The sequence below is a fragment of the Chlorocebus sabaeus genome, chromosome 5 (assembly GCF_047675955.1).
Source record: "Chlorocebus sabaeus isolate Y175 chromosome 5, mChlSab1.0.hap1, whole genome shotgun sequence".
In the NCBI taxonomy this organism is placed as follows: Eukaryota; Metazoa; Chordata; class Mammalia; order Primates; family Cercopithecidae; genus Chlorocebus; species Chlorocebus sabaeus.
Window position 1 is genome coordinate 49,931,941 of NC_132908.1, and position 19,990 is coordinate 49,951,930.

General features: G+C 45.3%; 1 protein-coding gene across 3 annotated transcripts in view; it reads left to right on the forward strand.

Annotated features, from left to right (window-relative positions):
- Positions 1-190: 190 nt before the first annotated feature.
- Positions 191-19,990, forward strand: part of CHD9 (chromodomain helicase DNA binding protein 9) — a 274,674-nt gene continuing 254,874 nt past the window's right edge. For 2 of the 3 annotated variants that reach the window (XM_038008481.2, XM_038008485.2), the window contains exon 1: positions 192-277. The gene's annotated coding sequence lies outside the window, so the exon portion shown is untranslated. Of the gene's footprint in view, positions 278-19,990 lie in introns of all 3 variants that reach the window. The other variant, XM_038008486.2, reaches the window with a different exon arrangement.

The following is a 19,990-nucleotide window of genomic DNA, read 5'->3' on the forward strand; positions in this document are numbered from 1 at the left end:
GATCCCAGTGCCCCGCAGCGGGTGAAGGTGGTCCGGCCCCAGGCCGAATCTGGCCACAGGGCTGGCGGCGCGTTGGAAAACCGCCCACGTGGGAAGCCCTGGCTGCATTTCCGCCCTGGACTGCTCTCCCGCCTGCCAGCTCGGTCTCTGCGCAGCCGCCCCGCGCCCACTAGGTGGCGCCTGCGCTCTAGTGGGCGCTTCATAGGCGCAGCGACCGCGACAGCTCGAACCTGAGTCCCAGGATTCCGGGGACTGGAGGGCAGCGCCGGCAGCCAAGGTAAGATTCCTGAGCTCCGGGCGTCTCCCTGGAGCCTCTGAGGTTGGGGTGGACAGCGGGGCGGCCGCTGGGCACAGTTTGCGGTCTGCAGAGATAACCGGAGGAGTCGGGGCGGCAGCGCGTGTTGTAGCTGGGGGGCACCCAGAGACCCGCAGTCTCGGAGCTGGGCCTAAAGCAAGGCAGAGCACCAGGTCGCTGGCACGCTCGCATCCTCCCCAGCGCTCGCCTCCGAGAGCATGCCCGAATCCCCAAGCCGCGCGTCCTCGAAGCGGAAAGCAGCCACTGTCGCCTAGCGCCACTCCAGGGTGGCAGCGGAGTGCTGATAAGGTCCAGAGCACCACTTCTTAAACTTGTCTGCACGTTGGCGTTGCTTGGGGAGCATTAAAAAAATACCGATGCCCTAGTTCCACCCCCCCAGAGGCTCAGATGTGATTGGTCTGGGTTGGGGACTGGACATCTGGGTATTAAAATGTTTGCAGGAGATTCCAGCTGGCAGCCAAATTTGAGGACCCTTGATCTAGGGAGTTGGAGAAAAACGGAGGACATTTGTTTGTTCTAACCCAGAATGCTGGTGATTCCCTCCTCCTCTTCCTCCAGTTCGCCCTCCTCCTCCTTTCTCATGTGCCTTTTAAGCAGGAAATGCCTCTGCCTTTGTACTGTCAAACCCAAGATAACATACTTACCATCCCCCACCCCCCACAGTAGGGCTGGTTCTGAAAGGGTTGAACTCAAAATGGGCAGGGAACAGAAAGACACCAGTGTGGAGTGTGAGAGAAGACTCTTGGGGTTTACGGGTAGGAAGGGGGTTCCTCCCCACCCTGATCCCAGAGAAGATCAGGAGACTGGCTGGAGCTGTCTTCCTCATTTTGGCAAACCTAGCTGATCAGGCAGTGAGAGGCCTTATAACAAGCAAGGGCCCTTTTATAACTACTAAAAATGAGCCCTTACGTTTGTTTGTTTGTTTTATACAGATGGGGCCTCACTACATTGCCCAGGATGGTCTCAAACTCCTAGGCTCAAGCCATCCTCCAGCCTCGGCCTCCCAAAGTGCTGGGATTACAGGCATGAGTCACTGCGCCCCGCCGACCCCTTATATTTATATAACAGCAGTGTTACTAGCATGGGCAGAGAATCCCCAGAGGCAGCCCTTCTTTCTATGTGACCTTGGAAACTCACTGAACCATCCTCAGCTTCAGTGTTTGTATCTGCAAAATGGTGTGATAACTCTTATGGTTGCCGTGGGAATTATTCACAATAAAAGCTACTGTTTACTAAGGGTTCACCCTGTGCTAGAGGCTTTCTGTGCAGGGCCACGTTGACTCCTGACCATAACTTCCAAGGTAGTACCATGAATACTGCATTTGATAGCCGAGGAAACTGAGGCTCAGAGAGGCCAGTGATCTTGCTCAAGGTTATATAATTAATTAATAAGAAACATGTCCCATATTTGAACCCAGGCAGTCTGCTCTTGAGCGCAGGTGCAAAAGAACTATACTCTGCTGTTTCCCTTGTTGACCAGGACAGCATGCGTGGGGCAGGCGCGTGGTGTGTCTTCACAAACACTAGCTATCACTGCTGTGAGCTGTGCACTTCCACTGAACTGACTCATTTGTTCATTCGAAATACATTTATTATTGAGAGCCTACTGTGGGCCAGGCAGTTTTCCAGATGCTAGAGATAAAATGTTAGTAAGACAGAATTCCGCCAGCCCCGAATGAGAGAAACACATTATTCACAAGTTCTGAATTTGCAAATTTGTCCCTGTAATCCCAGCACTTTGAGAGGCTGAGGCAGGAGGATCGCTTAAGGCTACGAGTTTCAGATCAGCCTGGGCGACATAGCAAGGCCCTGTTTGCTTAAAAATTATATACATTGAATAATGTTTTAAAAAAATTTGTTTGTGGCCAGGCATGGTTGCTTATGCATATAATCCTAGTACTTTGGGAAGCTGAGGCAGAAAGATTACTTGAAGCTAGGAGTTCCAGATCAGCCGGGGTAACACAGTAAGACCCCATCTCTTTGTTTTAAAAATTATATAATTAAAGAATTTTTTTAAAAAATGTGTTTGTGGCCGGGTGTGGTGGCTGACACCTGTAGTCCCAACACTCTGGGAGAGTGAGGTTTGAGCTTAGGAGTTTGAGCTTAGGAGTTTGAGACCAGCCTGATCACTTGAGCTTAGAAGTTTGAGACCAGCCTGGACAGCATAGCGAGACTTAGGCTCATTTTAAAAAAATAAATAAATAAAAATAAGAGGAAGAAAGGCCGGGCGCAGTGGCTCATGCCTGTAATCCCAGCACTTTGGGAGACCGAGGTGGGTGGATCACCTGAGGTCAGGAGTTCGAGACCAGCCTGGCCAACATGGCAAAACCCCATCTCTACTAAAAATACAAAAATTTAGCTGGGCGTGGTGGCGGGAGCCTGTAATCCCAGCTGCTTGGGAGGCTGAGGCAGGAGAATTGCTGAACCTGGGAGGTGGAAGTTGCAGTGAGCCGAGATCACGCCATTGTACTCCAGCCTGGGCAACAAGAGCGAAACTCCATCTCAAAAAAATAAAAATAAAAAAAGAAAGAAAAAACATGTTTGTGTAACTTCCAAATCAATATCCATGACACTTTCACAGTCATATATGGATGCGCGTAGAATAGTGAAACAGTTGAGTCACCCAACTTGCACATTCCCAGCCAAGGGCAAACAGGAGGACACGCTGCTTTCTGGTTTCAGCTCTTGTGCTATAAACAAGTGTCCCTTTTGTGGCGTACTTAGTGCCACATTTTTTGCATGTTTGTGCGTTTCTGTATGCGATGTCGCTGTTTGAAATGGCCCCAAGTGTACTGTTGACGTGCTGTCTAGTGTTCCTAAGCATGAGAAAGCTGTGATATGCCTTACAGAGAAAGCATGTCTGTTGGGTAAGCTTCGTTCAGACATGAGTTATAGTGCAGTTGGCTAAGTTCAATGTTAATGAATAATATGTATATATATCAACTATATATATCCAATAAGGCATCTTTTGTATTTGTTTTTGTTTTTTTGAGACAGAGTCTCATGCTGTCTCCCAGGCTGGAGTGCAGGGGCACGATCTCAGCTCACTGCAGTCTCTGCCTCCGGAGTTCAAGCGATTCTCCTGCCTCAGCCTCCCATGTAGCTGGTAGTACAGGCACATGCCACCACACCCAGCTAGTTTTTGTATTTTTAGTAGAGACGGGGTTTCACCATGTTGGCCAGGCTGGTCTCGAACTCCTGATCTCAGGTGATCCACCCACTTTGGCCTCCAAAGTGCTAGGATTACAGGCTTGAGCCACAGTGCCCAGCCTATAAGGTGTCTTTAAACAGAAACACACATAAACCAAGGTTATGCGTTGATCTGCCAGGCAGAAGGTGGGGTGAGGAAAATATGTTTCTGGCAGAAAGGTTGGCATGTACAGAGCCAAGAGCTTGGCAAGGCCAGGGGACTCAAGGAAAGCCAGTGGGCAGGGAGTGTGGTGGTCAAAGGGAGCAGAGAGGCTGGGGCCAGGCGGCGCCGTGTCTTGTGGGCAGCTCTCATTTCATCCGATTAGCACGGTAATCCTGGCAGGTTGGACAGGATCATTTCCGCCTTTGAGAGATGATGAAATTGACATTCCATGCTATTAAATGACTTGCCCAAAGTTGTACTGCTGGTAAGCAGCAACACCCCCTAGCCCCCAACTTAATCAATGTTGACCAGACATTTGGGTTTTTTTTTGTTTTGTTGGTTTTTGGTTTCTTTTGTTGTTGTTTTTAAGAGACAGGGTCTTGCTCTGTCACCCATGCCTCCTGCAGTGGTATGATCATAGCTACTGCAGCCTCAACATCCTGAGCTCAAGGGATCCTCCCTCCCAGCCAAGTAGCTGGGACTACAAGTGCACACCATCATGCCCAGCTAATTTTTTAAACAGGGTCTTGTTACATTGCCTAGGCTGGTCTCCAACTCCGAGACTCAAGTGTTTCTTCTGCCTTGTCCTCTCAAAGCACTGGGATTACCTGGCCAACATTTGGGTATTGATCAGAAATCTCAGGACGTGGGCTGGAGGTTTGGTTTGTTTTGGGGAGAAATCAGTAACTAAGTGGTGGTGAAAGTGATCAAGTGTGGATGAAACCACGTGGGATAGTGGCAGGTGTGGAGAAGAAAATTTCTCATGTCCTTTAAAAAAGAAAAATATTCCTGGTGGCTGGGCACAGTGGCATATGCCTGTAATCCCAGCACTTTGAGAAGCAGAAGTGGAAGGAATGCCAAGAGTTCAAGACTAGCCTGGGCAACATAGTGAGACCTCCACCTCTATCTTTAACAACAAGAAAAATGGAAAAATGGAAAAAAAATTAAACAAAAAATATTCCTGGTATAAAGACATGAATGCCTCTGTGAAAGAGTCTTAGGTACTTGCAGAGGGTGAGAGTAATGACCATGGTCATAAAGATGTGGCAAAAGGAAATGTGAAGTTCTGATTCAAACTGCCCCCAGATACTAGGTCTGGGGACTGGCCTCCCTACTCCTGGGGCAGCCAGGCCTCCATCTACCTGTTGTCTCTGCAGGATAATGACCTTGAACAGGCATCAGCAAACTTTTTCTTTAAAGGTCCAGAGAGTAAATATTTTGAGCTTTATGGACCATAGGGTTTCAGTTGCAGCTGCAGTAAATTCTCACTTAATGTCATCGATAGGTTCTTAGAAACTGCAACTTTAAGTGGAATGACGTACAGTAAGTCCTCGAGTAATGTCGTTTCTTGTAATGTTGGTGAGAAACTGTGACTGTAGCGTAAAAGCAGCCGTAGATGGTATGTAAACAAATGAGTATGTCTGGGTTCCAATAAAGCTTTATGGACACTGAAGTTTTGAATTTCACATAATTTTTCTGTGTCACAAAATATTATTCTTTAAACATTTTTTTCAACCATTTAAAAATGTAAAAGCTGGCCAGGCATGGTGGCTCATATCTGTAATCTCAGGACTTTGGAAGACTGAGGAGGGAGGATTGCTTGGGGCCAGGAGTTCAAGACCAGCCTGGGCAACATAGCAAGACCCCCATCTCTACAAACAAACAAACAAACAATAAATAAATAATGTAAAAACCATTCTTAGCTCACAGGCTATACAAAAACAGGCAGTAGGCTGGATGTGGCCCATGGGCTGTAGTTTGCTGACTCTTGATCCAGAATAATGAGACATGAGGATCAGAAGGATACTAAGTAGGTTGGATGCAGTGGCTCATGCCTGTAGTTCCAGCACTTTGTGAGTCTGAGACAGGAGGATTGTTTGAGGCCAGGAGTTCAAGGCCGGGCTGGGCAACATAGTGCCATTTCTATTTAAAAAAATTTTTAAATTAGCTGAGGCCTGGATTGGTGGCTCACACCTGTAATTCTAGAAATTTGGGAGGCTGAGGTGGGAGGATTACTTGAGTCTAGAAGTTCTAGAGCAGCCTGGGCAAAATAGCAAGACCCCATATCTACAAAAAAATGAAAAATTAGCCAGGTGTGGTGGTGCACCTGTAGTCCCAGCTACTCGGGAGGCTGAGGTGAGAGAATCAATTGAGCCAAGGAGTTTGAGGTTGCAGTGAGCCATGATCATGCCACTGTGCTCCAGCCTGGGCAACTGAGGGGGACCCTGTCTCAAAAAACGAACAAAAATTAGCTGGGCATGGTGGCATGCACCTGCAGTCCCAGCTACTGGGGAGGCTGACGGGGGAGGATCACTTCAGACCAGGAGTTTGAGACTGTAGTGAGCCATGATTGTACCACCACCACACTCCAGCCTAGGTGACAGGGCAAGATGTTATCTCTTTTTTTTGTTTTGTTTTGTGTTTTTGAGATGGAGTTTCTCTCTTTTGCCCAGGCTGCAGTGAAATGGTATGATCTTAGTTAGCTCACTGCAACCTTCGCCTCCCGGGTACAAGCGATTCTCCTGCCTCAGCTTCCCTAGTAGCTGGGATTATAGGCACCCGCTGCCATGCCTGGCTAATTTTTGTATATTTAGTAGAGACAGAGTTTCTCCGTGTTGGCCAGGCTGGTCTCAAACTCAGGTGATCTACCTGCCTTAGCCTCCCAAAGTGCTAGAACTACAAGCATGAGCCACCGTGCCTGGCCAAGATGCTGTCTCTTTAAAACAAACAAACAGACAGACACACAAAACAAAAAAAAGACAAAACAAAACAGACAGACACACAAAAAGAATACTAAGTGTTCATCTAGTTTGAGTCCTTATGTGACCTGTGGATCTCCACTGAACATTCTCAGCCATTTCTTGAGTCCTCAGTAAAATGGAACTTCACATCTCCCTGGGCAATTCATTCCACTGACAGAAGTTTAAAGCTATATCATAGTTGTAGGCTTCCCCAAAGCAGATCATGAGAAAAGGATTCGGGTGCCAGAAATTTATTTCGGAAATGATCCCAGGAAGCCCAGTGAGAGTGAAATTAACTGAGAAAGGGAGAAAAGCCAATAAAAAAGGTGTTGATGAGTGAGTTTCCACTGGGCAATTGTGTCTTCATCCCTCAGGGACTTAGAGACTATAGAAAATATTTCAGAAGTGTCCCAGGAAAAGGCAGGGAGACTGGGGTATATCCTTGACTCCCATCCCTCATTACTGAGGGTTGTCTCGCTAACTTTCTGCTGTGCACACCCTGAGGCCAGAAAATGACTTAAAGCAGAAGTGAGAGGTAACCCAGGGCATATGGAAATGTCTGCAGGTAACCTCCGGTGAGCTGAGGAGTACGGGTGGGGCATCCAACAAAGTGTTTCTGACTTTGCTTTCTAAGATGTGCAACTCATACCACAAGGGGTCTTGTGAGATGACTTTGGTGTGGCAAAGAGAGAGACAGGGTACCCAAGAGCACAAAGTCTCAAAATAGGAAAGGGATTTTTCCATTTTGAGCTGTCTCTTTGATCCTGCTCTGCCTGCCTCTCACCCCTGGGGCTGCCCTGTCTCCCCAGAGCAGGTGCTCCACCCACGCTGGCCTTTCACTTCCTCCAACTTGTGGGACTGGGACTCTTCCTTCTGACTGCAGTCAACAGAAGTCTGGGCAAAGTACTAGAATGCTACTGTAACACTTGATTGTCTCCCCTTTCATTGGAAAGATAGCAGTCCTCCAGTTCAGGGCATTTAAGAGGCAGCAGTAAGTGTGACCATTTAATAACATTGTTAAAACTGTAACAATCTAATAACATTGTTTGCTTTTATGTTTATCTTTACAGTTTCCATCTGTACATGGCTTTTCATGTATGGTAGTAATATAAGGTTTTCCTTAAAATACATGTATATAAATCATGTGTCCGTTTAAAGAAAAATATTAAATAAGAGTATCGATGATATGAGGATAGAATAAAATATAATAGGCCAGATGCAGTGGCTCATGCCTGTAATCCTAATACTTTAGGAAGTAGAGGCAGGAAGATCACTTGAAGCCAGGAGTTGGACACTAGCCTGGGCAACATAGTGAGACCTCATCTCTACAAAACATTTAAAAAATTACCTGGGTGTAGTGATGCGTGCCTGTAATCCAGCTGTTTAGGAGGCTGAGATGGGAGGATGGTTTAAGCCCAGGAGTTCGAGGTTACAGTGAGCTATGATTGTGCCACTGCACTCCAGCCTGGGAAACAAAGCAAGACCCCAATTATTAAAACAAAAAAACATTTATAGGGCCAGGCGTGATGACTCACGCATGTAATCCCAGCACTTTGGGAGGCCGAGGAAGGTGGATCACCTGAGGTTGGGAGATCGAAAGCAGCCTGACCAACATGGAGAAACCCCATCTCTACTAAAAATACAAAATTAGTCGGGCACATGCTTGTTATCCCAGCTGCTTGGGAGGCTAAGGGGAGAATCGCTTGGACCTGGGAGGCAGAGGTTGTGGTGAGCCAAGATCATGGCATTGCACTCTAGCCTGGGCAACAAGAGTGAAACTCCGTCTCAAAAAAAAATTAATTAAAAAAAATATATATATATATATATAAAATATCCACCACTTATTGAGTACTTACTAAGTGCTGGATGCTCTTCTAAGCACTTTCCATACGTCATTCAAATCATTTAATTAATCCTCACCAACATGGGTTAAGTACTATTTGAGGTAGGGACTCTTTGCCCCATTTTACTACTGAGCAAACAAGCATAGGGAAGTTAAATAACTTGCCCAAAGTGATATAGCTAGGAAATGATGAGCTGGAAAATAAACCCAGGTGGTCCTACTCCAGATTTGTGCTCTAAATTGCAGAATTATGCTGCTTCTCTGAAATTTGACATACACGCACGTACACACACACACGAAAAAAATGTGAAGGTGATATTTGGATAACTGAAGTTAGAGGAAAACTGCCCTAAAAGGTTCCCCTTTTTTATCTGTCTCCCTGTATCTACTGCCGTTTGGTTGCCATACTTTTTCTTTTTCTTTCTTTCTTTTTTTTTTTTTTTTTTTTTTTAAGAAAGACAGGGTCTCACTCTGTTGCCTAGGCTAAAGTCCAGTGCTGTGATCTTAGCTCACTGCAGCTTAAACTCCTAGGCTCTGGCCATCCTCCCACCTCAGCCTCCAGAGTATCTAGGGGTATAGACATGAGCCACCATGTCCAGCTAAATTTTTTTTTTTGGTAGAGACAGTTCTGGCTATGTTGCCCAGGCTGGTCTCAAACTCCTGGCCTCAAATGATCCTCCTGCCTCAACCTCCCAAAGTTCTGGAATCACAGGCATGAGCCACCACATGTGGCCTGGTTGGCATATTTTCTTTACAGCCTCAGAAGATCAGTCTGTTCCCTTTCCGTCACCACAGTTCTTCAGATGTTTGATGACAGAGAACTGGTTGGCCTTCCCAGATCTTCTGTGCTCTAGATTAAGCATTGCCAGTTCCTTCTACTCGTTTCTGTTGCATGTTCTTAGCATGTTCCCCCCGAGCACAGGGCCTCTTCATTGTTCTTGTTTCTTCAACATAACCTATAAAGTTATTTTGTTGCCTTAGCTGTTTTTCTGCAGGTCTCCCACAGCTCATTCTGGGGGCTCAGGATAGGGAGATTGTGGTTGGGGTGACTTACATGACAAAGGGCAGCTTGAGAGTGACATCAAAAAGTGGGGGGGCAGCTGTCAATCAGGGAAAACCCCCCTAGGGCCAGCAGTACAGTGGGCTGGAGGCTAGTGATCCTGGTTCTCTGCGGGCCAGAGATGAAGGTTCTTCAGTGCACTTGGAGCTAACCAGGCTGAAAGGGGTGGACTAACCAAATTCACCAGAGCCCGGTGAGGAAGCCGGGCTGCACACGTATTAAATCACAAGGGAGGCTGGGCACAGTGGCTCATGTCTGTAATCCCAGCACTGTGGGAGGCCGAGGTGGGTGCATCACCTGAGGTCAGGAGTTCGACACCAGCCTGGCCAACATGGTGAAACCCCGTCTCTACTAAAAAATTCTTTAGCCAGGCATGTGGCTATTACAGGCACATGCCTGTAATCACAGCTACTTTGGAGGCTGAGGCAGGAAAATCACTTGAACACAGTAGGTGGACGTTGCAGTGAGCTGAGATCGCACCATTGTACTCCAGCCTGGGCGACAGAGCGAGACTCTGTCTCAAAAAGAAAAAAAAAAAAAAAGAAAGAAGGAAGGAAGGAAGGAAAGAGAGAAAAGAGAGAAATCACAAGGGGAGAAGCAACTACAATGCAGTCTGAAACCTCCATGTCAACTTGTCAGCACACTCTTTCTCTTGTGGGAATGTCAGAATCTAGTTAGAAGGTTGGTTTTCGTGGAATCAAAGCAAGGTGAGCAAAATGAAGGATTTTAATCGCCAGGAGAGCCTAAGATATTTGTACTCTGAGGGATACAAGAGTCTAGAGTGACAGCACTGCTAGTATAATTCCCCCTTTCTGTGCTTGTGATAGAAATGTCTGATCGATCACTGCATGTTTTCCTTCCTACTGCTCCCTGGACCAGCCCTAAGATTCTTAGCAAGAGAGTATTCTGGCCCTGTGCGATGGCTCATGTCTGTAATCCCAGTACTTTGGGAGACCAAAGCAGAAGGATTGTTTGAGCCCAGGAGTTCAAACCCAGCCAGGGCAATATAGTGAGACTACATCTGTACAAAAAATTTTAAAAATGAGCTGGATGTTGGGGCGAGCGCCTGTAGTCCCAGTTACTTGGGAGGCTGGGTGGGAGGATGGCTTGAGCCTGGGAGATTGAAGCTGTAGTGAGCTCTGATCACACCACTGCACTCCAGCCTGGGAAACAAAGCCAGATCCTGTCTTAAATTAAAAAAAAAAAAAAAAAAAAAAGAGTATTCCTGGAAGCTCTGGCCAGACCTCTGAGCTGCCTGTAATGCTCAAGTTGGTTTTCAGAGTTTCCACTACTCTGGACAATGTAGAAGACAATGACTCTCAAAGACTTGCTCTTTGGTTCTGATTTTTCAGAGCTCCTCACACATCACCATTTCTCTCTACCTATGATTCCTTCAGCTTATGTTAATGCAGTTGGCTCGCTTTTTGTTTTGTTGAGTCTTGATTTAATTTCCAGGCTTTGCTCTTCCAGTTTTGTCCGGAGACACATCCTGTCCTGTCCTTAAGGACTTCTGCAAATCAGTAATCACAGATGCTGTGTGCAGTCCACTGATGTCTACTCTCCTCACATTTTGGGGTGGCTTACTCCGTACCCCCAAGTAAGAACTTCTTGCAATCAGGAGGCAGTTTGCTGGGGTGTTGAGGTTTGTTCCATTATCAAACAAACTGAGATTCCTACCCAAATTCCATCACTTACTGGTTGTGTGTGACCTTGGATGAGTTGCTTAACCTCCTGAGCCTAGTTTTCTCTGCTGAAATATAGAATCAGCAGCATCACAATTTTAGACTCTTACTACTGTTATCACTCAGTTATGACTGGGGCCTGGGGTACTAAAGAAAGCAATAAGTCAGCAGAGGAAATTTAGGTACTAAACCCAAGTCATCGAGTTTGCTGCTTTTTAGCCTTGGTTATGCTTATCTAAAGAGTTAGGAGTCTTAGTATTTTGGAGCAAGCCGACCTTTTGCCAGCCTTAAAAAAATGTACATTATGTACGTGGCCTCTCTTTCTACCCATATAGAGAAATGGACTTACCTAAAAGAAAAGTAAATGCATACAGAGAATCGGTGGCACCTGGAGCTGAGAGAGACCTTGAGCTCCTGGAGGAGAGGTGGCCCCTGCCCTGTCTCACAGGGGAGACCCAGCTCTTGCCCTAGGAAGGCTGCTAGTCTAATGAGAGAGACACCATATTTAACCTCAGGGAGGCTGGGAGGAAAGCCATACAGTGTTCTTCGTGTGAGCTATAGGTTCTTTCTCTGCATGCACTGCTGTGTCTGCTCCTTCTCTTTAGTCAGTCAGCAGGCAGGGACAGAGAGGCTGTGGTCATTCACAAGTCCATTACACCTGTGTCAATGCATATTATCAGGCCAGTTTCTGAGGATGTGACTCAGGAATCCGTTTCTGAAAGACTTTATATATTTTTGGTAAAATTTAGATTTACCAAAAAAAAAAAAAAAAGAGAGACAATACTACAGAGTTCCCACATATCCTATATCCAATTTCCCTTATTATTATTATTTTTTAAAATTTTGAGATGGGGTCTCTCTCTGTCACCCAGGCTGAAGTGCAGTGGTGCGATCTTGGCTCACTGCAACCTCTGTCTCCTGGGTTCAAGCCATCCTCCCACGTCAGCCTCCCAAGTAACTGGGAGTACAGGCACATACCACTATGCCCAACTAATATTTTTATTTATGGTAGACATGGGGTCTTGCTGTGTTACCCAGGCTGGTCTTGAACTCCCAGGCTCATGCAGTCTGCCTGCCTCGCCTCCTCAAAGTATTGGGATTACAGACATGAGCCACAGAGCCAGTTTCTCCTATTATTAACCTCTTATATTGCTATGGTACATTTGTTACATTAACTGATATTGATACTTGATATGGTACATTTATTACAACCTGATAGTGATACATTATTAACTGAAAACATAGTTTATTCAGATTCCCTTAGTGTTTATTTAATGTTCTTTTTCTGTCCCAGGATCCCATCCAGAATACCAAATTACATTTATATCTTTTTTTAAAAATACCAACAAAAATGGGCTTGAAACCACTATACATTTATTTGTTGTGTATCCTTAGTCTCCCATTGGCTGTGACATTTTCTATGAATTTTCTTGGTTTTGGTGACCTGGAGAGTTTTGAGGAATACTGGTCAGATATGTTGTAAAATACCCCACTACTGGAATTCACCTCATATTTTTCTCATGATGAGGGTTGTGGGTTTTGAAGAGGAAGACCACAGAAGTAAAATGTCATTTTTATCACATCACATCAAGCATCTGTACTATCAACATGACTTATTACCAGGTGGCTAAGGTGGCATTTGTCAGGTTTCTCCACTGTAAAGTTACTCATTTTCCTCTTTTTCATAGTGTCGTCTTGGAAGGGAGTCACTGAGCAGCCCACACTGGAGCCCAGGAGTTTGGGACTAGCCTGGGCAACATAGTGAGACATCCATCTCTACAGGAAAAAAAAATTAGCTGGGCATGCTGGCATGTGCCTGTGGTACCAGCTACTCGGGGTGCTGAGGCAGGAGAATTGCTTGAGCCCAGGAGGTCAAGGCTGCAGTGAGCTGAGATTGTGCCACTGTCCTCCAGCCTGGCACAGCCAGACCCTGTCTCAAAAATAAATAAATAAAAATGTGAAACCCATGTAGGCCTGGATTCCTGCCCCACTTCCATCACTTACTGGCTGTGTTTGATCTTGGATAAGTTGCTTAACCTCCTGAGCCTCAGTTTTCTCAGCTGAAATATAGAGCTAATATCACTACCTGCTGCTTAAGGTTATTAAGCAACAGGCACATAGTAAGTCCTCTATGAATAGAAGTTGTTATTGTTGTTAGTCTGCCATTCAGTTTCCTTCTGGATCTGACTCCGGATCCGAACACCACTTTTCAAGGTAACAAGACAACAGGCTTGTGTGGCAGGTGCTCCTGTACCGAGTTACTTTCTCACTGGTCGCCTTCTCTTCCCCACCGATCCAGCATTCTCTCCCACCTCCACCTCTCAGTCACACAGTACTTCAGCTAAACACAAGGCACACATCTGCACATCCTCATTCTCTGAAACCCACCTTAAGCACCACTTCCTCTGTGACACCACCCAAGAGAGCCAGGCAAGAAGTCCCCTCTCCTCCTGGGAACTGCCACAGCACCCACTCTACTGTGTTCCCTCATATTCTGCAGCCCTCATCACTTTTAACCCTGTGTCAAAGCAAGGTACACTGTCCTCTCCCTGAACAATTCTCATCTTTGTTCATCTTTCTCTCCCACCTGCACACACTGGGCTCAGTGCAAGCTTGTTGACTTGTTTGCACCTGCGGTAAGTTTTGACAAGACAAAGGAAGTAGGGGAAATGCCATATCCTGAGTGCTAACTGGGCCTGACTGGGCAGCCTGTGAGGGCTGAACTTTGCAGAGGCTGAGAGGCTGACCCTAGGTCATTTCCACTATTTTGTATATATCCACATATTTTATTGTGGTAAAATACACATGACATTGAAATTTACCATTTTAACTATCTTAATGCATTTTCTTTTCTTATTTTATTTTATTTTTATTTATTTTTTTGAGACAGGGTCTTGCTCTGTTGCCCAGGCTGTAGTGCAGTGGTGCCATCTTGGCTCACTGCAACCTCTGCCTCCCGGGTTCAAGCAATTCTCCCTGCCTCAGCCTCCAGAGTAGCTGGGATTACAGGCACGTGCCACCACGCCCAGTTAATATTTGTATTTTTACTAGAGACAAGGTTTCACTATGTTGACCACGTTGGTCTTGAACTCCTAACCTCGAGTGATCCACCTGCCTTGGCCTCCCAAAGTGCTGGGATTACAGGCATGAGCCCCTGCGCCCAGCCTGCATTTTCTTTAGTTCAGTGCATTAAGTGCATTCACGTTGTTGTACAACCATCACCACTGTCCATCTCCAGAACTCTTTTTCATCTTCCCAAACTGAAACTCTGTCCCCATTAAACAACTCCCTTTGCCCCTTAACCCCATCCCTGGCAACCACTATTCTACTTTCTGTCTTTGTGAGTTTGGCTACTCTGCGTACCTCATCTAGGTAGAATTACACAGTATTTATCCTTTAGTGAGTGGCTTATTTCACTTAGCCTAGTGTCTTCAAGGTTCATATTCCATTATAATAGACTATAGTATGTATCTTCCACAGTGTGTTTATCCATTCGTCTGTTGGAGGACACTTGGGTTGTATCCACTTTTTGGCTATTGTGAATAACACTGCTCTGAACATGGGTGTATAGATATCTGTTTATGTTCCTACTTGCAATTCTGTTGAATATATACCTGTAATGGGATTGCTGGATCTTATGGTAATTCTGTGTGTCATTTTTCAAGGAATCACCATACCATTTTCAACAGTTTCTGTACCATTTTACATCCCACCAACAATGCACTAAGGTTTCCATTTCTCCACATCCTTGTCAACGTTTGTTATTTTCTGTTTGTGTGTGGGTTTTTTGATCATAGCTATCCTATCCTGGTGTGAAGTGGTATCTCATTGTGGTTTTGACTTTTCAGTTTTCTACTGATTAGTGATGTTAAGCATCTTTTCATGTGCTTACTGGCCATTTGTATATCTTCCTTGGAAAAATATCTATTCAAGGCATTTGCTGATTTTTAAAATCAGACTGGGTTGTTTGTTTCTTTGTTGTTGAGTTGTGGAGTTCTTTATCTATTTTGGATATCAGTCCCTTACCAGATAACAATTGCAAGTATTTTCTCTGTGGATTGCCTTTTTAGTCTGTTAATTATGTCCTTTGAATGCACAGAAAGTTTTAAATTTTGATGTTTAATTTATGTATTTTTTTCTTTTGTGCTTTTGGTGTTGTATTCAAGAAATCATTGCCAAATCAATGTCATAAAGTTTTCCTTCTATATTTTCTTCTAAGAGTTTTATGGTTTTAGCTCTTATATTTTAAGTTTTTGATCCATTTCTTTTCTTTTTTTTTTTTTTTTTTTTTTTGAGATGGAGTCTTGCTCATTGCCCGGGCTGGAGTGCAGTGGCGCGATCTCAGCTCACTGCAAGCTCCGCCTCCGGGATTCACACCATTCTCCTGTCTCAGCCTCTCGAGTAGCTGGGACTACAGGCGCCCGCCACCACGCCTGGCTAATTTTCTGTATTTTTAGCAGAGATGGGGTTTCATCGTGTTAGCCAGGATGGTCTCGATCTCCTGACCTCGTGATCCGCCCGCCTCGGCCTCCCAAAGTGCTGGGATTACAGGTATGAGCCACCGCGCCCGGCCTGATCCATTTCGAGTTACTTTTTGTATGTCATGTAAGGTTAAGGACACAACTTCATTCTTTTGCATGTGAATAGCATGTCTGTCTGCCTTTCTTTTCCTTCCTTCTTTCCTTCCTTCCTTCCTTTCTTCCTTCCTTCCTTCCTTCCTTCCTTCCTTCCTTCCTTCCTTCCTTCCTTCCTTCCTTTTTATTTCTCTCTCTCTTTCTCGCTCTCTCTCTCTCTCTCTCTCCCTTTCTTTCTTTTTTTTGGGGGGATCTTGCTGTGTCACCCAGACTGGAGTGTAATGGCGTGATCTCGGCTCACTGCAACCTCTGCCTGCCGGGTTCATGTGATTCTCCTGCCTCAGCCTCCCGAGTAGCTGGACTACAGACATGCGCCACCACACCCAGCTAATTTTTGTAGTTTTAGTAGAGACGAGGTTTCACCACGTTGGCCAGGCTGGTCTCAAACTCCTGACCTCAAGTGATCCATCTGCCTTGGCCTCCCAAAGTGCTGGGATTACAGGTGTGAGCCACCGCACCTGGCCACATGTCTTTCTTTATGCAAATACTACATTGCTTTGATTATTGTAGCTTTGTAATAAGTTTTGAAATCAGGATGTGTGAGTCCTCCAGATTTGTTCTTTTTCATGATTATTTTGGCTATTTGGGGTCCCTTGGAATTGCTTATGAATTTTAGGGTGGATTTTTCTGTTTCTGCAAAAAAGTCATTGAGATTTTGATAGCAATTACATTGACTCTGTAGATCGCTTTGGGTAGCACTGACATCTCAATATTATGTCTTCCAAGCCATCGTGGGATGACTTTCCATTTGCTTATGTCTTCTTTGACTTCTTTCACCAGTGTTTTGTAGTTTTCGGTGTAGAAGACCTTCAACTCCTTGATTAAGTTTATTCCTAAGTATTGTGTTCTTTTCAATACTCACATTCGTTTTTGAGGCTCTTGATATATTTAAAAATGAAGAAATGCAAAACAAGATACTAGTATGGTAGTCAATTTGAACTGTTTGGTCCTTTCAGTGTGTCTCAGAGACGGTGTATATAGACAATGACAGTGTTATAAAGAGTCAAAAGCCTAGGTTTAAGGCATTTCAAAAATGTGAGCCCCTACCCATTCACCCCACTGTGATTGTAAGAAAGGGTTTGGGGCTTCCTCTTCCTGGGGTAGGAATGGGAATTGCATAATATTCCCTCAGGTGAGCCCTCCTGGGGACCAGCAAAGACTTGTCATCACTGTAGGCCTAATCAACACATCTTCCCAGAAAGTGATTCTGAGAACATTCAGGTGCCTTTAAAGCCCCAGGCGAGAAGACCCCAGAGCCCCAGCATCATGGAGACTGAAGCAGTAACAGTCACTCAGAGCTGCAGAAGAAACAGAGCCATCAGCTCGCCCATCCCCACTGTCCTGCTCACCCTGCGGGGATTTTGTCGTCTGTGTTTCTGGCCCACCTCGGTTTCAGTTTGAAGAACTGTGCTGAGGACAAAGGTGAGGGAACACAGTGTGACGGCCAGCCCTACTCAGGCATTTCCCCATACGCCAGAAAGCGTTTCAATGGCAGGCCTTTCCTCTTCTGTCACTCAGCGGTTTGGGGGCTTTCTTGCCCTCAGGATAGCTGGTGAAACTGTGTTCTTTTTCAGGCATTGAGTTTATTTTGCATCTTGTTTTTCTGGCCTCTGGGGATACATATGCGACACAGACACTCAGGCACACACACCCACCTCTGTATCCAAATGTCTGCAGAATTCACAGGCGCCAGTGTCTAGAGACAGTCTCTGTCTCTTTTTCTCTCTTCTTTCTACCTCCTACTCTCCCTGCTGAAGCCTGTTGTTGTCTTATCCCCAGCCGGAAGCCCCCCTCTGTCACAGAGCCAACTTCCCGGCCACTTGTTCCCCTCCAGCTGCTGCTCCTGCAGGCCCAGCCAACTCCTATTTCCATAGCAACCAAAACTCATTTTTCCATTTCTGCATTTCTACTTTGGAAGGAAACCCATAAGTCTTTTTTTTTTATAATTGGGATCCCTGCAATATTTTTTTCCAATTTAAAAAATACATGTAAAACTGTTTTTTTTTTTTTTTTTTTTTTTGAGACAGGGTCTTGCTCTGTTGCTCAGGCTGGAGTACAGTGGTGTAATCATATAGCTTACTGCAGCCTCTAACTCCTGGGCTCAAGTGACCCCCCTGCCCCACCTCACCCCATCCCACCATGCCTGGCTAACTTTTTAATTTTTTGTGGAGATGGGGTCTTAATACGTTGCCTGGTCTTGAACTCCTGGGTTCAAGCGATCCTCCTGCCTCAACTTCCCAAAATGCTGGAATTATAGGTATGAGCCACCATGCCTATAACCTTTTTTTTTTTTTTTTTCGAGACAGAGTCTAGCTCTTTTGCCCAGGCTAGAGTACAGTGGCACAGTCTTGGCTCACTGCAGACTCCACCTCCCAGGTTCAAACCATTCTCCTGCCTCAGCCTCCTGAGTAGCTGGGACTACAGGCGCCTGCCAACACGCCCAGCTAATTTTTGTATTTTTAGTAGAGACGTGGTTTCATCATGTTAGCCAGGCTGGTATTGAACTCCTGACCTCAGGTGATCTGCCCGCCTCGGTCTCCCAAAGTGCTGAGATTATAGGCTTCAGCTACTATGCCTGGCCATCCCTATAACCATTTTCATGTCTATGGTTCAGTGATATTAAATATATTCATAGTGGTGTGTAACAATCACCACTATCCATTTTCAGAATTCCTTTCATCTTGTAAAACTAAAACTCTGTGCCCGTTAACTTTCTATTTTCGCCTACCCGTAGCCCTGGCAACAGCCAATCTGCTGTGTGTCTCTATGAATTTGACTACTCTGAGTGCCTCACACCAGTGGAATCAGATAGTATTTGTTTTTGGTGACTGGCTAATTTTACTTACCGCAATGACCTCAAGGTTCATCCATGTGGTAGCCTACGTTAGCATTTCCTTCCTTTTAAGACTGAATACTATTCCATTGTATATGTTTATGTACCACAGTCTTATCCATTCATCTGTTGATGTTCACTTGGATTGCTTCTGCCTCTTGACTATTGTGAACGATACTACTATGAATGTGAATGTGCAAATATCTTTTTGAGACCCTGTTTTCAATTTTTTTGAATACATATCCAAAAGTGGAACTGCTAGATCATGTGATGATATGGTTTGGCTCTGTGTCCCCACCCAAATCTCATCTTGAACTGTATTCCCATAATTCCCACCTGTGATGGGAGGGACCCAGTTGGAGATAATTTGAATCACGGGATGGTTTCCCTGATACTGTTCTCGTGGTAGTGAATAAGTCTCATGAGATCTGATGGGTTTTTCAGGGGTTTTTGCTTTTGCATCTTTCTCATTTTGTCTAACTGCCACCATGTAAGAAGTGCCTTTTCCTCCCACTATGATTCTGAGGCCTCCCCAGCCGTGTGGAACAATTAAACCTCTTTTTCTTCCCAGTCTCGTGTATGTCTTTATCAGTAGTGTAAAAACAGAAACTAATACAGTAAATTGGTACCAGTAGACTGGGGTGCTGCTGAAAAGATACCCGAAAATGTGGAAGCGACTTTGGAACTGGGTACTAGGCAGAGACTGGAACAGTTTGGAGGGCTCAGAGGAAGACAGGAAAATGTGGGAAAGTTTGAAACTTCCTAGAGACTTGTTGAATGGCTTTGATGAAATACTGATAATGATATGGACAATGAAATCCAGGCTGAGGTGGTCTCAGATGGAGATGAGGAACTTGTTGAGAACTGAAGCAAAGGTGACTCTTGTTATGTTTTAGCAAAGAGACTGGCAACATTTTGCCCCTGCCCTAGAGATTTGTGGAACTTTGAAATTGAGAGAGATAATTTAGGTTATTTGGTGGAAGAAATTTCTAAGCAGCAAAGCATTCAAGAGTTGACTTGGGTGCTGTTAAAGGCATTCAGTTTTAAAAGGGAAGCAGAGCATAAAAGTTCAGAAAATTTATAGCCTAACAATGCAATAGAAAAGCAAATCCCATTTTCTGAGGAGAAATTCAAGCAGGCTGCAAAAATTTGCATAAGTAATGAGGAGCTGAATGTTAATGCCCAGGACAATGGAGAAAATGTCTCCAGGAAATGGCAGAGACCTTTGTGGCAGCCTCTCCCATCATAGGCCCAGAGGTTGAGGAGGAAAAAATGGTTTTGTGGATAGGGCCCAGGGTCTCCATGCTGTGTGCAGTCTAGGGACTTGGTGCCCTGCATCCCAGCCACTCCATTCGTGGCTGAAAGGGGTCAAGGTAGAGCTTGGGCCATGGCTTCAGAGGGTGCAAGCACCAAGCCTTGGCAACTTCCATGTGGTGTTGAGCCTGTGGGTGCACAGAAGTCAAGAATTGGGGTTTGGGAACTTCCGCCTAGATTTCAGAAGATGTATGGAGACACCTGGATGCCCAGAC